Here is a 17,587-nt window from a genome sequence, read left to right as displayed (position 1 = left end):
TGATGCAAACAACACTGTCATTAAACTATGGAGCAGTGGAAGAAAGTTTTATCGAGTGACTAGTAACGGTACATGATCTGGCAGTTGGATGGGAGTGTGTGGACCTGGTGGGTGTCTGGCGAACGGCATTTGCTGGAGTCTGTTGTGTGGACAGAGAAATTTGTGTGGGGGAAGGGCTAATAATCTGGGGCTGGTCTTCCTGGTTTCAACTTGGGACCTTAGTTTTAGTCAATGGGTCCACGACCTTTGGCATGAACAAAGACATTTTAGAGAATAACAGGCCCTTTTCTGTATCAACACGATAATGCTTCTGCCCACACCAAGGTTAAATGTACCGTGGTTTGAAGGAAATGAGGTGGAAGTGTTTAACTGGCCTGCCTAAAGCCCCACCTTGAACCCAATCTAACATATTTGGGATGAGCTGGAGTATCAGTTACCTACCAGAACAACTAGACCAACAATTACCTAGCAAGTATTCACATTGCTACAGGGAGAATGGAAACACATTCTAGCAGCAGTTTACCAGAACTTAGTGGTGAGCCTACCCAGAAGAGTAAATGCTGCAATAACAGCAAAGGGAGGTTTGACATCCTATTAATAATATGACTGGTGCCTTCAGAACCAAGAGTAATTGGTGTCCAGTGACTTTTGGCTACATAGTATAGGTTAACTCAAAGTTAAATTTAGATGTAAAAAATTCTTAATGATGGAAGATAATTTTCAGCCATGTCATCATCCCCTACCAGAGTGTTATTTATACATTTTTAAGATTTTAATGACACATGGCATGAGATTTTACCTTTTTTATTCATTAATCCTTAGCAGACTGAAACCTCTTCTGGTCAGAACTTTTTAAGTGTGCTTTTCAAACTTGCCATGAAGTACAAAAAAAGTAGCTCAAGAACTTATTGTCAGAGATGAAATCCATTTTGTGTTAATTTGTTTTCCAGGAGGTGACATTTATACATTGTAGCTCCCAATAATGCAAGTTAAAAGGAAACATAACGAAAATGGAAATGTTACCAAAAATTATATGTAGCAGTGTACATTCCTACAACCATGCAAAGTTGCTTTTTATATAGACTATGTGCTGACACACCCAAAAATTTTAACTCAATGAATAATAATGTATAAGCAAAGCATTGTTGCCATTTTATGAAAAATAAAATCTGGAAAATTGCTTCTAGCATTGCCCCTGTAGACATCATATGGACCAAATTTACATAGCAGTTCATGTAATGTCCATTCCCTAATTAAAAAAAAAAAGAGTGCATAATTTTAGAAAAAATTAATTTTCGGGAAATTTTGAAAATTGTACATTTCCAGTCATCCATTGGTGAATACATGTGGTGGTAAACATAACTACTCATACTCATGCTTATCGATTATGGATTTTAAAAGCATTTTCGTCAGTTTATTTATGGAATTGGAGCATACAGTGATGAAATCAGTGGGTGGTCTGGAAGGATCCCCTTCCTGAAAATTTCCATAACCTAGCAAAGCATTCAGACACTTTGTGAAATTTCTTAGCTATTATCTCCCAGACCTCACAGCTATTTGCCCCTTAACCAGCTTTTTGGTCACATCAGGTAGCATGTCTAGTCTGTTTGATCTCGAGGTACCTATGCCATTTGTTTGTCTTTTCAAGATTGGTTCAAAGAGATCTGGTGATGTTTACCAATTGTCCGTGACAATTGTGTGATCTTTGGCAAACGGTGGTTCACACATATCTAATGACAATGTTGGTGCTAGGAGGCATATAGAATTTGTCTTGTCATTCATTTCCTGTATAAATTCGAAAATACATTCGAATCGCACACTTTGTACAATTATAAGGCAAATCGGGCATGCTTTGTCTTCTTGCTTGCACAATTGTTTGTTTCTTTCACGAGAACATGGAAGAGAGGGTCCATAAATTCCAAAAAAATTGTCAAGTTCACTGGGGTCATTATCTTTAAATGTCTGCAAGATTTCATGAGAAACATTACTATAAGCTATAGAGGAGAATGTCTGGGGCACATTATTTGAGGTGGTCCCCTTCCAGTCACTTACATATTTTGATGTCCACTTGCATTTTGCGTAGACTGTTTCTGTTACATCAACATTTTCACTTTCATTTTCTTCAAGTTCAAAATGCAAACTTTCTTAATCACTTTTGTCTTCACTTTCCTCAGACTTTTAGAAAAATAATCTTCGCTTAGCAACAAAAAAGATTATATCGGCGTTACTAATATATTTTCTTCTGCTCGTAGCCATGCTGCTCGCGATCATAAACAAAGTCGCAGTTCAACAACTTCTAGAGAGCTTCATAAAAGCTCGAACAGAGGAAAAAAAGTAATGCAAAGCCCAACATCTACACGACACAGAAAATGCACCATAAGCGTGATCTGCGAGCAAAATTGAGAACTAGAAGCAAATGCAGCATAACCTACGTGCTTGCAAAGGCTAACTGGAACCCTGTGGGTAAGAGGTGTCAAACTGGTCGAATGAGTTAAAAGTCAAAGTAATGAACAAATTTAAGTTATCGTCCATTTTAATAATTGCTAACTAGCAATACATAATGTAATTTCATTTCGTTGAAGCTCGACAATGGACACGTGTAGAGCAGCAGGGCTTCCATTGTTGTAACGAATTTCAACTTATTTCACCTATTTTAATGATTAGTCGGTTAACAGTTTGCTTTTGAATGTTGGAGACGTACTTGTGTAGTCTTATAGAAATTTACACTTAATTTCATTTAATTGAATTACATATCAGAGGTAAGGTGCAATTTTAAAAGTTAGTATTAGGGATGGGACCGATTAATCTGTACTCTATCGGTATCGGCCGATATAGGCATATCGGATTATCGCTAAAATTACCGATTATTTTACTGATCTGATATATCGATAAATATCTGATAATTTAGTGCAAAATTTTGCCATTTTGTTATAATTTTTATGGATAATCTCCATGCCTACTTTCCAAAAAAAGTAATGTCTAAATATGCAACTTCTCTTTCACTGCAGTCACCTCGAAATACACATTTATTAAGGAGGTCAATGAACCTTTCAGGTTCTTCAAAGACCATTTCTAAATTTGAGGAATGGGTAATCAGAAATATAAAAGTAGGTTTAAGATGGTTTTGGTCAGACAATCAAATACATGGCTTAAATTTCTCTATGAGATTCTGTTGGGTTTGAATAACACATCATGACATAGCTCATAAATACCACTAGAGTTGAATTATTTTAGTTGATCAAAATATTCCACCTCCCTTTTTTTATAACATTATACATTCATGACTTGGTTTGTAGCTTGTTATTATCCCTTGTAGGGCACAAAGATGTGTAGTTTTATTTTATTTTCTACGTTTAATTTTGAAAGGATATTATACTACCAATTTACATATTTAGTACTTTAAACTGATGCTGCTTCTGCACAAAAGGTGCTTCACAGTCACCTCGAACATGCAATCATACAAGCTGAAAGGGAAGTTGCAGATATTTGCCGGCTGGAGGAGTTAACGCCAAAAAGGGGCCAAGGTATTTACTTGTTCATATTTTTCACACTGGCTGCTAAGGAAATGAATGTCACTACATTGTACACAAGGTGCTGTACTTAACAAATTCAAAGCTGAAGAACGCCCGTGTTGTATGGGCAAGCACCTGTGAGTTTTGTATTGCCTTGGGCGAAGGTTCGATTCTTTCCAATAATACTAACAATGATGCAGAGATTTCTACAGTTTGTTGAGAAATGTGTGATTCCCATAATGTGTACAGGAGAGAGAGAAAGGAAGGATTCAGTTAATAGAAAGGCACCCGATAAGTAATGTTCATAGCAGATTAGGTAGTTCAGAGTATGCCAACGTGTTACACTGTACAAACAATGAAATATGGTCAAGAAGCTTTGATGTTATCGATTCAACCCGTATCCATTATGAAATCATTGAATTCTGAGCCAACCGAAGATCGTGCTATGGCTAGTACGAGTTTTGTCCACATGCGGATACCAGATGAAGCGACAATTTTGAAACGGAACGTACTGAAGGAATTGAATACACAAGATTGACGGGACAGTTGTCTCCATCAGGCGATAATAATAAAAAATGTTCCTGAATTGGTACAGGCCACTCCTTGGCTACTGCGACCTTTGTGAAAGAGTACAGAATTTGCTCTCACACGTTGTATTGTTACTAAAATTGAATGCACCTTTCTGACCTGCAGTGACGTATTCTCCATATTACCGCGTTTACCACCGGTAAACAATTTTTTTTTTCATATATTGTTTCTTATACATTCAGCTTTAGTATGTGGGTAATTGCTTATTATACACAGTCCGTCCAGTAGGAAAGGTGACTGATTTTTTTGCCATGGAACCACCAGTGCCATCTATGGAGAAGTATATGTACTACGTAGCGACACATTTTGATTTTCTTCCAGCAAAGTTGCAAAGCGCTAGCATCAGCGGTTGACTCGTGCGGATCTTGTGACTGACAGTACCTGCTGAACATCGGTCAGAAACAGAGCAATGGAGCAACGTGCCAACATTAAATTCTGTTTCAAATTGGGTAAAAGTGCAACAGACACATTTCAAATGATTCAAACTGTTTACGGTAGTGAGGCATTGAGCCGTAAGAACGTGTTTAAGTGGTATGCAAAATTTCGTTATGGTCGGGAGAGGATTGAAGACGATGTGCGACCAGGACCATCAGTAACTGTGCGAACTGACGAAAACGTCCTAAAAGTGGCAGAGATTGTACGCAAGGACCGTTGTGCTTCTGCAAGGTTCATTGAGGATGTCACTGTAATTCTGAAGTCCACATGTCATTCTAACCAAAAATTTGGGCAAACTGAAGGTCTGTGCGCGGTTTGTGCCACACACACTCTATGACAAACAAAAACAGTGCAGAGTGGAACACTGCAAAGACATGAAACAAGCAGCTGATGTGGATCCAGGATTCATTGCAAGCATTATAACAGGTGATGAAACATGGTGCTTTCAGTATGAACCACTCACAAAGCGTCGGAGCTCGGAATGGAAGGGTCCAGGCTCTCCAAAACCGAAGAAAGTGTGCATGCAGAAGAGCCGAATCAAAACTCTGCTCACGGTTTTCTTTGATTCCAAAGGCATCATCCACAAGGAATTCACTCCAGAGGGTCACACTGTGAACTCTGAGTATTAGGTGGGTGTTTTGCATTGTCTATTGGCCAGGATTCGTAGAGTTCGGCCTGAATATCGGGAACAAGGCTCATGGTCTCTGTTGCATGACAATGCGCCCGTGCACAAGAGCAGGTTTGTACGCCAATTTTTGGCGTAGAGGAGCTTGGTACCCCCATATTCTCCATGCGACTTCTGGCTATTTCTAAAACTGAAATTGGTGTTTCGACACCATTCCAGACATCCAAAAGGCTTTAACCGCGATTTTGGATGCAATTCCGAAACAGGAGTACCAAGACTGCTTCACAAAGTTCTACAACCGCTTCAGTGCATGTATTGACTCACAAGGTGTCTATTTCGAATAAATGTTATTGTAAACTACCAGTCCACAACGTCTTTCTTTCATTTCTCATTAGTCACCTTTCCCACTGGACGGACTGTGTATACAGAGTTATTCAAAATGATGGATACACTTTCATTCATATTGTAGAGATATGGAGACCATTAAACCGAGAAAACCTCGTCACGTTAACATTCACCCTTGTTCATTTCCCGAACTTGTCCGACCAGCGAGCGATCTCAAGAATGCGCTAACTTGTAACTTCCGTAAAACAAGGAACTGGAAAGGCAAACGCGTGGATCTAAGCAGGATCTACCGCGTTTGAAAGGTTTAACAACCTTTCGACGCCTAGAATGATAAAAGCAAGCTCCTACCCGGAGCTCGCTCTCTTTTGATTCTGACACTCATCGACGCTACATGGATAACTAGTCCGATTACAACACGTTACACTGCTAACCACGACGATGGAAGACGGAGTTACCGCTGCCTAGCATGCTACAAGGCGCAAGGGATCGCTTGGCTTGGTGAACTGAGGGTCGCTGGATAGAACCTTGGAACTGTCACGATTCGGTCTGCGAGAAGCATCAGGACAAGACATCACACACATCTACCAGGTATGAACAAGCGTGAATAACCTTACACCAACTTTCCATATCTCTACCCTCCTAACGGAGCAGGTTCAGCCATCAAACATTATTAAGCTCTACCTAAATGTTTAAATGAAACTTCCCTGTAACCTCTCTAACCCCAGGAAAACGGGGTTACAACATGGTGGAGATGCTTCAGGCCCTTTTTGCAATTAAGTACCCTCCTGTACGAATTGCTTTACATTAAATTATTCTCTCCCCCCCTCCCTCCCACTTTGGAAGCATTTTTAAAGTCAATTTTTAGTAATTCCAATTCATACTCCCACAGTACGCTTAAGATGCGTCAGACCCAGTGACAAGTTTGTGTATTACCCTATGGAAAACAACCCCTCTTTTTCTTTTATGCCGAGCCCCCCCCCTTTTTCAACAAAATCTAGTTCTTCTGCATAACATGTATTCAAGCATCATTCACACAGGAATGAGAACACTTGCTTATACTTATTTGACCAGCGATATATTCATGACATAAATAACTGTATGCCCATACTTTCATTTGTTCTTTGGTCAGCACGACGAACCTTCGTTTATGAATACGTCACAGATAGCGTTGCACGAACACCTAGATTCCTCCCTCGACCAAATCATAGAGTTAGCAACTGCAATCACGGCAAATCCAATAAATTCACGACCTTTATCCCCAATTCCCTCCCCTCCACTAACACGGTTAAGGTCTGCTAATAGAAATTACCCTCAATTTGTCCTTGGACTACAAACACCCAACAAAAACCAACCCCAACCCTTAGCGAGTACCCCGGCTCCCGTTTCAACTTCCTCTAACACTGTTAATAACTCTGATCACTTAACTGTAGAAATTCCCACCACTAACATGGCCACCCCAATTCCAACTGCATTATACCCGGCACCATTTAGCGGAAATGACCCTAAGCACATTGACTCATTTTTCCTTAAGTTCCAAAATGTAGCACATGCCGCAGGATGGTCGGAAGCTAAGCGTAAAGAGATGTTACCTTTATTTTTGACGGACACCGCTTTAACTTATTTTCATGACATACAGAAACGACCCAATTTTGTAGACTTGACATATACCCATATCAAAGACAAGCTAAGTACGCTATTTAAGGGATCATACTTGTCAGCAGATCCTGTACAGATAATTCTCCAGAGAAAACAAGTGGTAACCGAGCCCATTCACACCTACGTTATTGCTAAAAAGGCATTAGTCCAGCAATACTTCCCGAACGCCACTGAAGAACAAACTCTCTCTTACATCATCACGGGACTGCGAGCCAAATACATTGGCTGTTTAACCAACAAGCATTTTGCTAGAACAGAAGAATTAATTGCCCACCTACAGAATTTCGAACGCCAGCAGTCATTAATTAATTCACGTATGTTGGAAGAGAAATTGGAAATAGATCAGGCAATCGCTCAGGCGAGCTTGCCCCAGACATTCACCCCGTCACCACTTCACAGCTGTTCGCATGCACAGGTCTATTCCCCCCTCCCCAGTAATTCTCACCCCTTGACTCAGCACTTTGTACCATACAACCAATGTCCGTCTCCTTCTCTCCCACCATTGACACATCAAGTCCAAAGTCTACAGTCCGATCCCGCTTCTGTAAATAGTTCCCACACAGTGTATCAAGGAATGTATCATATACCGAGTTCTGATAGTGCCCGCTGCGCGGCGATACCAGCCGTACCCAGAGTAGAACACGCTCCAAGTGCTACCTCTGGTGACGAAATAAACAAACTTTCGTCACAAATCTCGACCTTAGCTTTGCATTCAACCGAAGAGATGAACGCCAGTTCTCTTTTCAACCTTTGCTCAAATGTACTGGAATTTGCGAAGACGGCTAATCAAAACGCACATAACAGAGGTTTCAACAAGGGGAATAATAAGTCCTCTTCCTACAGAAATAATAATAATTCTAGGGCTAATCACAGAGGTAACTTTCGATCGAACTCAAGAGGCCAGTTCAGAAGTAATGGTAACAAGAGGTTTCAACGTCGAGATCAGGCTAATCGCGACGATGCAAATACCTCAGCCTGCAAGTTTTGTGGTCGTTATAATCACGAGAGCGACAACTGCTTTTACAAGCCACAACGAGACAGTGATTTAAACTAAAATCATCTTCGACTTGCAGGAACGAAATCGAAGATAATACCAGATTAGATAAAGTTCCTATAATTGAGAGAAATGGCCTATATTTTATCAATAGTAGCATACAAGGAAAACAGGTAGATTTACTTATTGATGTGGGTTCCCAAATCTCAATTTATCCTTCCCACCTTCTCCCTACTGAAAGAAAAACATACAAGGTACAATCCACAATCCAAGGTGTGTCCGGATCGAAACTGAGTGTGTCTGAAATTGTAGTTCTTCCAATCATAATTGGAAAGCGTAAATATTCGCACCCATTTAGAATAGTAGATTCAACTAATGTCCCTCCCCTTTTAGGAAATGACTTTTTACGAACGCAGAGGTGCGAAATGTCGTTAAAAGACAACACAATAACTATTTATCATTTAGGACGTACTCCAAATTATAGTATTTTAAGATCAAAGTACAAGACTCACCAGCTGTCCCATGACATATTCACCCAAATTGAAAATGCAAATGTGTATGAGGGAAAAGCTACCCTTTCAAACACAGTTCAGTTAAGTCCACGAACAGAAACTTATATCAATTTGAACATCACCACTACGACACCTAATACACCTAAGCCTGTACTTTTTACACCATCTGCTTCCCTTATAAGCCAGCATCCAGTTGTCCTTCCCAATGATACAGTAAACACTCAGTCACCTGTCATTCCCAAAGACAACCCTATAGAAAAGACTAATCTTGACAAGAAAGATGATGATGATGATGATGACTTATTCTTTCATCAAGTATTTCATGCACAAGCAGCAGATTTTGATATTAGTTCAGAACAACGTAAAGACCCCTATTTTAGAGACATTATTAATGTTTTAGAAAACAAAGATAAAGCTAGTGACCCTAAACTAGAAAAGCTTTCGTATTCTTATGTACTCAAAAATGGAGTCTTATACAGGACTAATAAAATCAAAACTGGTAATAGGGATAGACTTTGTATTCCCCATGCATTAAGAAATCAAGTTTTCGACCTTATTCATGCACACAAAATGAATGGAAGTCACCAAGGTGCACAAAAGACATATAATTTAATGCTTATGCGTTACTTTTTCCCCAATATGAAGAAATTTGTGTACGATAAGGTTAGACATTGCATCCCTTGTCAGATCTCAAAGAAACCACAAGGTTCTAAACCGCATACGCTGCAAACATTTCAACCAGCCCAAATTCCTTTCCAACGAATTCATATTGACGTATGTGGTCCTTTAGTCTCTTCAAAAACGCACAAATACAAATATTTCCTATCAGTAGTCGATAGTTGTACAAGGTACGTCATAACAGCTCCTTTGGCTAATCACGATGCACAAAACATAGCAACAGCCCTAGTTGAGAAAGTCTTTTTAATCCATGGCATCCCGGAAACGATCTATTTAGATCGTTCAACACCCAATTCAAGTTTACTCTTACGAGAGTTGGCTAATCTTACAGGCGTACAACTAAAATATGTAGATACTTGTGCCCATTTCACGAATGGATTAGTTGAAAGTTCATTTAGTTACTTGAAGAAAGCTATGAGAGTTTTTGTGTTAGAAAAGAAAGCTTCATGGTGTGACTATTTAGCTAGCGCAGCGTTCAGCCACAACGTTACAATCCATTCTGGATCCCTCCAGAGCCCGTATTTTACTTTATTTGGCTACAACCCAAGGATCTTAGCTGACGCAGTCCTTCCTTCGAACCCCGACAATGTTTCCCAGACGAACGCACAGAGACTTGAACTCCTGACTTCCATACGTAAGACAGCACATGACAACCTGCATAAGCGTTACGAACAGCAGAAAAAGTACGTAGACAGCACTTCTAGGAAAATGCAGTACTCACCAGGACAACATGTATGGATTCTAGATGCCACTCCAACTCCAGGCGTGTCAAAAGCTTTTGCGTCCTCTTATAAGTACAAAGGAACTATTCTTCGCAAAGTTAACGAGAATTCCTACGAAGTAACTTTCATCGACGGCAGAAGTAAACAAAAGACTGACACTATTACTATTTCTAGACTCAAAGCCCGCTACGACTAGTGCCATGATAACCCCACTAACATTCATTAACACGCCATTCCGTTGTCACTCGCTTTAGCCTCCTCGCTCCTCGTTGCGTACATTGCACATGCATGATCCAGCATTTTCTCACGCTCATCGACTCCCCTCCCCCCTCTTTCCACTTCCAGTGCTCGCACTGCATTTCTGCGTTAGAACGAACTCATTTTTATTTTTAATACATCATGGTTATTTTTATTTTTAACAAGATCAGGATTATAGAATGCTATTTCAATCGTCGGAACATTTATAATACATCTCTTGCCTAATAATTAATTTTTACTGATATTTTAATGTTATTTTATAATATGCGATTAAACGCATAGTAATAGTCAGAACATATCACTTAGCTGATTTGACTAATAAGTACTTAGTGTGTTTATGATCCTAACTAGCAAATATTTTTTTTCCCCATTTGCTGGTACATATACGCTCAAATGAAGAAAAAAGTACAAAGAAACAAAGAAATAAAGAACGAATGAACTAAGATAGAACAAGATCAATGATTTAAAGAACAAATGAACTGCGTAGAACTTGCTTGAACTTTTGGCTTTTTGGCCATAGCAATTTTTATTTACGCTCAGGTGTAACGCGAACTGCTTCTTTGAAAGCTGCAATGCACTAAATATGTTAATAAAGCATATCATAAATAAATATAGGCAAATGTTCCCACTCTCTCCTTTAATTTTATAGTTCAAATATTGATAGCATACAACATGGTATAGCTCATATCCCATGAAATTACAATCTACTGTATTTTTCAACGAACTATTACACAAATCTATTACTTACTCTTTTTCACTTCTTTTTCATTTTTTTTTATTAGCAGCGAATCGAAGGCGCTTAAACCTTTGTCCACAATACACGTAAAATTCTTGCAATTGCTTTTATAAACGACATTTACACATATTACAGAAGGAAATGTCTCGTAATCACTTAGTTCGTTCTATCATCGCTGAATTCTCCTTTCTTTTCTCATTTCATTCCCGGCTAAGCCGACTATTCAAATTTCCCCCGTTGCGCCCCGGCGAACTTTCCCGACAACATGGTAAACCTGTTAATCAAAAACAGGTCCCCTTAAAAACTCTACGTCAAATAAGCAACAACGCCCCTTCGCCGTCATTCAAATCAGATATTACCTCCCCTCCCCCCCACAATAATTCACCAGCTTTAACTGAAAGTCCCTTTTCAATTGATTTCATAACCCGTCATCATTTATTGTAACCCTGCTCCACTACCTTTTGCTTTTTCCTAATTTTTCCCTTTTTTGCGCTTGTTTCATTCTCATCGCCACGGATGTTACTGGACCCATGACGACCACCGGCTTGTACCATCGAGCGACAGACCTAGGCTCATCGCAGAGACCGACGACGATTTTGTGGAGTTCCAGCACCAACAAGGACCCGTTCCCGTCTGGACCCATGGCTGATTTTTCCATCTCCTACGCCGCGACCCAGGACGTCTCTTGACCCAAAGCGCCATCGCAAAGTTGACTTCCAGACTGCCTTCCCATGACGATTTACATCGACAAGGCCCCGCCCACTGAGTGCATTGTGCTCTTGTTTCCTGACGTCATATGATGCATATGTTATTTTTCATCGGCTACAAGTGTTCCGGTGCTCAGCTACTTCAACTACAGTAAGGCACATGCTATTAGTACACACGCATGTTCTTTACAGTGCCAAAGTTTGTGCCCATGGGTACTGCCCATACTGGATTAGAGATACGTCTCTTTCTTTTGTGTTTTTTTTTTATCGTCAGCTGCACAGAACGTCCAGCCTATGGCGGCATGCAGTTTACAGAGTTGCCATAGGTAACATACCTCAAGGCTCCGCCCAGCATCGTGTATGTTCCGCCGAGTGTACTTTGAACTCAGCACACAGTAAACACAACCGCTTGCGGTTCCCGGCGTTTCTTCACACGGTGCTGACATGTGTTTTATTATTATTATTATTGTGCTGTCATCATTCAATCAAAACTAGTTCAGTGTCACACTTACGTAATTATTTTATCCATGCCTCAAGACTTAGTTAATTGTGCTCGTACTTTTTGAGTTTATAAGAGGCTATGACCTACAATTTAATTTTTTTTTTATTTTTCTACGTGTTTTTATATTTTTTTTCTCAACGGTGTTTAGTGCCACGTTATTTTCGATGATATGACTATTCTGGTGATTACAATTTTTTTTATGGTGATGCGATTCTTCTAGTGATTTACTGTATTGGTTTTTTTTTTACGAGTTTGATTTGTTAATAAATCATAATTTTTAAATATAACCTACTCCGGCCGAGGTAGTCGACCATCACAGAGTGGTTCGATTATTTCAACAAGGGGAATGTAGAGATATGGAGACCATTAAACCGAGAAAACCTCGTCACGTTAACATTCACCCTTGTTCATTTCCCGAACTTGTCCGACCAGCGAGCGATCTCAAGAATGCGCTAACTTGTAACTTCCGTAAAACAAGGAACTGGAAAGGCAAACGCGTGGATCTAAGCAGGATCTACCGCGTTTGAAAGGTTTAACAACCTTTCGACGCCTAGAATGATAAAAGCAAGCTCCTACCCGGAGCTCGCTCTCTTTTGATTCTGACACTCATCGACGCTACATGGATAACTAGTCCGATTACAACACGTTACACTGCTAACCACGACGATGGAAGACGGAGTTACCGCTGCCTAGCATGCTACAAGGCGCAAGGGATCGCTTGGCTTGGTGAACTGAGGGTCGCTGGATAGAACCTTGGAACTGTCACGATTCGGTCTGCGAGAAGCATCAGGACAAGACATCACACACATCTACCAGGTATGAACAAGCGTGAATAACCTTACACCAACTTTCCATATCTCTACCCTCCTAACGGAGCAGGTTCAGCCATCAAACATTATTAAGCTCTACCTAAATGTTTAAATGAAACTTCCCTGTAACCTCTCTAACCCCAGGAAAACGGGGTTACAACAATATATATTTCCTTGAATATACATTGAATATGAATAATATACATACAAGAGAGAGGGGAAGGTCTAAAGTTTTGAATACTACCGCTAGAGCGCTGTTGTGTAACCAACCACTAGAGTGCGCATGCTCGTGCCACCAAGGACCCTTGAGTTTGGCAAAACTGAATCTGCAACAGCAGTGCAGCGAGCATTCAGTCTTCGATTCGACATAGAATCACCAATTAGGAGGAGCATATACTGTTGGTTTAACTAATTTCAGCAAACTGGATGTCTCTGCAAAGGAAAAAGCACGGGCCGACCGCGTGTGTCAGAGGATGTGAGACAAATTGGCAGTTTTGTGCGCAGTCCTAGAAAGTCAACCAAAGCAGCAAGCAGAGAACTTGGAATACCTCAAGCAACTGTAGGCGAGTTTTGAGACACCGTTTACTGTACAAATCATACCAGTTACAACTTGTACAGGCGCTTCTCGAGAGTGACAAACAAAAGCGTATTGAATTTTGTGAGAACATGCTAGACAAAATGGAGGATGACACATTTCTCCCGCACGTAGTGTTCAGTGACGAAGCGACATTTCACGTTAGCGGAAGAGTCAACAGGCACAATGTTCGTATATGGGGTCTGGAAAATTCCCGTGCCACGCTGCCACGTGAGAGAGACTCACCAAAGGTAAATGTGTTTTGTGCCTTATCGCACAAATATTTACTGACCATTTTTTTTTCTTCTTCGAAGAGCACTGTAAGTGGGATTTCGTATCTCGACATGTTGGAATGCTGTCTTGCTCCTCAACTGAATGAAGCTTCCCAAAACTTTATTTTTCAACAAGATGGGGCTCCACCCCATTGGCACCGTGCTGTTCGAGGATTTCTGAATGAAGCCCTTCCTCACCGATGGATAGGTCACATAGGAAATGAAGACCTGGCTCTTCTGTTGTGGCCACAGAGATCTCCTGATCTCGCACCATATGACTTTTTCCTGTGGGGGTATGTCAAACAAGCCGTGTACGTACCACCTCTACCACAAACTCTGGGTGACCTGCAGAACCGTATCACAGCTGCAGTGAACTCAGTTACACAGGAGATGCTTCTTCGTGTGTGGGATGAGTTCAGCTACCGCTTAGATGTTTGCCGAGCAGCAGGCGGTGGCCATATTGAACATCTGTAACCTCTATTGTAAGTTTGTAAACTTTAGACCTTCCTCTCTCTCTTGTATGTATATTATTAATATGTAATGTATATTCAAGGAAATATACATGAATGAAGGTGTATCCATAATTTTCAATATCCCTGTATTATGCAAACTATTAAAACAAGCTTCTAAACCAAAATTTAAGTAATTATTTAAGGAAGCATTAAAAGACTGTTTGTGTACGCCACTCATCGTTCTCCATCGCATCCTTCTGACGACCAAGTTATCTCCTCGATTGTTTGCGGGGAGGGCGAAGGAGCCGAAGCGAGTGACTATTTAAAAACACGAGGCCTGTCGGCGCCAGTTCCACCGTTGGCAGAACACTTCTTGTTCCTTCCTGCTTTCTGTTCCGCGCTTGGCTGAGGAAGTGTTGCTGCATGAAGAGAAATTTCCCTCCGGTACAGGAAAATCTAGGTCCAATTTTCGGAAAAAGGAAATTTTATTAAAAATGTAGAAATTGCCGGAAAATATGAAGTTGTCGGACTGTTTTTTATTTACTTGCATTGGCGTTTTATTTTCCTAACATCTTGATAGATGTATAATAAATAACCTCGGATTTTAGGTTTTTAACCTAATTTCTTTGCAGGTAAATAAGAAATAAGTTATATCAGAGTTTCATTAAAAAACTAAAACAACTGACGAAGTTTTATAGTGCCTAAAATAACCTATTTTAGGTTTATAAGCCTAAATTAAAACTTTTTTTATGTTTTACAGGATTTTTATATCTCGTAGAGGTATTTACTAGGTTTGGTGGCGAAATATTTCAATGACTGGCGTGTTTAAAATATGTTTTCTGTCGATTTCCCTCCATCCCAAGTATATGATGTCGATCAATGATTTAAACAAAACAAAAAATGTCTGACGTCACTCTTACCTGCAGACAGTGGCGGCGAAAGGGGACAGTTCTCCCCTACGTTTTACCACTGCACTATAGACTCGTAATGCTAAGCCTTGCCTACTAAGATAAAGTAAACTGTCCTTGCCCCCCTCCCCATTCTCAGTTTTGGCACCCAATCGTCTCTACTGCCTGCACAGTCCAAAGGGCAAACTTCTGATCTGTGTGGCCATGCTCACTCTCACATCAGTTTGGTCCTTTTGTGGCATTCACTCCTTGCGAAGGAATGTTTCAGCATTCAAATGTGCACTACTGACTATGTTTCTGAAAGATAATTTTCAGCACATGAAATTATCCTCACAGACAGAAGGTGGAGTTTGAGTGTGGATAACGTAAAAAGATTCATGGTTGTCACTAGGATCATGAGAAAATTCAAGTATAATTCCTGGTTTTCAATTCGAACTTTCCAAAAATTCAAGGATACAAGCAGATGTTTTCTCTATTCCAACCAGTGACGTGCACTGAGGAGTAGCTAGTCTAGCAGAGATAGATCAATCAATCTTAAATCTCTAATTATTTTCAAATCACAATATTTATTGTATTGGTGAAGCCACAGTTCATATACAACACTTTTTTTCACGCGCTTCTCGTCCCTCGCTGTGTTCAGCAGGCAAAGCTGACTGACCTAGCTCGATCTTCTTCCGCCTCACAGTTCCAGGTAGAAACGGGTTTCCGAAGGGAAAGGGAAGATTTCTGCCTCTACCTCCCTTGTCCCCTCGCCACCCCTCAAATGGTTGAAAGCCCATGCTTTCAGGTCCTCCAGTCTATCTCCTATGGGACAGATAGGGTATTGGATTCCCTTCGCTTCCTTTGTAAATCCTCTAAAGAACTAAGGAAATTTTTTCTGCAGTACTTATGTTCTCTGTATTTACACTACTTTTTACACGTTGTACAATATGTATGTATAATATGGGTTGTACTTTTATTATTTATGCAATTGGAACGTCTTATGTGCAGACAAAAATTTTAAGCTTTTTTTTTTTCAAATATGGAATATATAATGGTAAAATAACAAATATTTGCTCACGCTCTCTTTTTAGTAGTGTTTTATTTAAATACACTAATCTCTTAGCCTCCAATAAAAAAATGGAGAAGCTAAACAATCATAAATACGGATGTACTTATTTTGGCAAGAGAACGCGCGTTCTAATTCTTGTTGTTAGTTTGGTTTATTTTACTTCGCTTTTCTGCTAGATTTGGTTATCGCGAAAATGAGGATGAGTGATGATATGATGAAACTGATGAAGGGACCTCACAAAGAACAATTCAGACCGGGATTCGAACCGTGACGAGCGCGCATTCTTGTTCCTGTGTGTTGTACTTTGCCTGCAGTGAATAATGAAAAAAATAGAAATGAAAAATGTATCCCAGAGCTCAAAAAGCCAAATGAATATCATTGAAGAAAGTAGAAAAAAGGTGTGTTTTGTTACCCATTTATCCCCCATCGGTTTATCTAGCTGTATAGATTTAATAGCAATAAGTAGCTAAGAGCTTGGAAAGTCGTGAGGGACAATCATAAAGAGAGAATTCTAGGCTCCTGATTTCAGTGCCCTGCAGATGCACTGGTGGAAATTATTTGTATCTTCTTCTCTCTTCCATTGCTTTACCTAATTTCTGCTGACAATGAACGTTGATTAAATTAAACGGGTAAAGAGTGGTTGCAAAGAAACAATCATACAAAGGCCAGGGATCGAGACCGGATCCTTCAATAACGAGATCGAGAGATGGGGAAATTAGGGAAATCAAGCAATGCAAATTTTTTTGAAAAAAAAAACAACACGTTAATCATATATAAAGATGGTATTTCAAAAATTCCATTGAAAATTACTACTCAGGAAAAATGCAGTTTGCTTTACCGATACTCGCGTATCCGAGTTTTTAGCGCCTTCCTCTCATCTTTGTTGTCGGCCGACCTCCGTGGGGGAGTGCAAGTGGCCCCGGATCTGTACCCGATGGAGGCATATAGTGGTTCGGGTCCCACATTAAACTATAGGTCTAGTCCCGATTAGCCTTTCTGTGTATAAAGTGGACTTAAAAACACCAAATCAACCAAACGTGGGGGAGGTTATCACAGCGCGCTACGACACCAGGAGTTCCGGGTTCCAACCCCTACCTGGACATGGGTGTTCTATGTGTTTGTCCCTTCATTAATTTTGTCGTATCGATTTTGAGTTGATGTTTTTGAAGTCCACTTTATGCACAGTAAGGCTAATCGGGACTGGACCTACAGTTTAAAGTGGGATCCGAACCACTTGTGCCTCCACCGGGT

The sequence above is a fragment of the Lepisma saccharinum genome, chromosome 3 (assembly GCF_977018435.1).
Source record: "Lepisma saccharinum chromosome 3, izLepSacc3.1, whole genome shotgun sequence".
Taxonomy (NCBI): domain Eukaryota; kingdom Metazoa; phylum Arthropoda; class Insecta; order Zygentoma; family Lepismatidae; genus Lepisma; species Lepisma saccharinum.
This window is presented reverse-complemented; position numbering follows the sequence as displayed.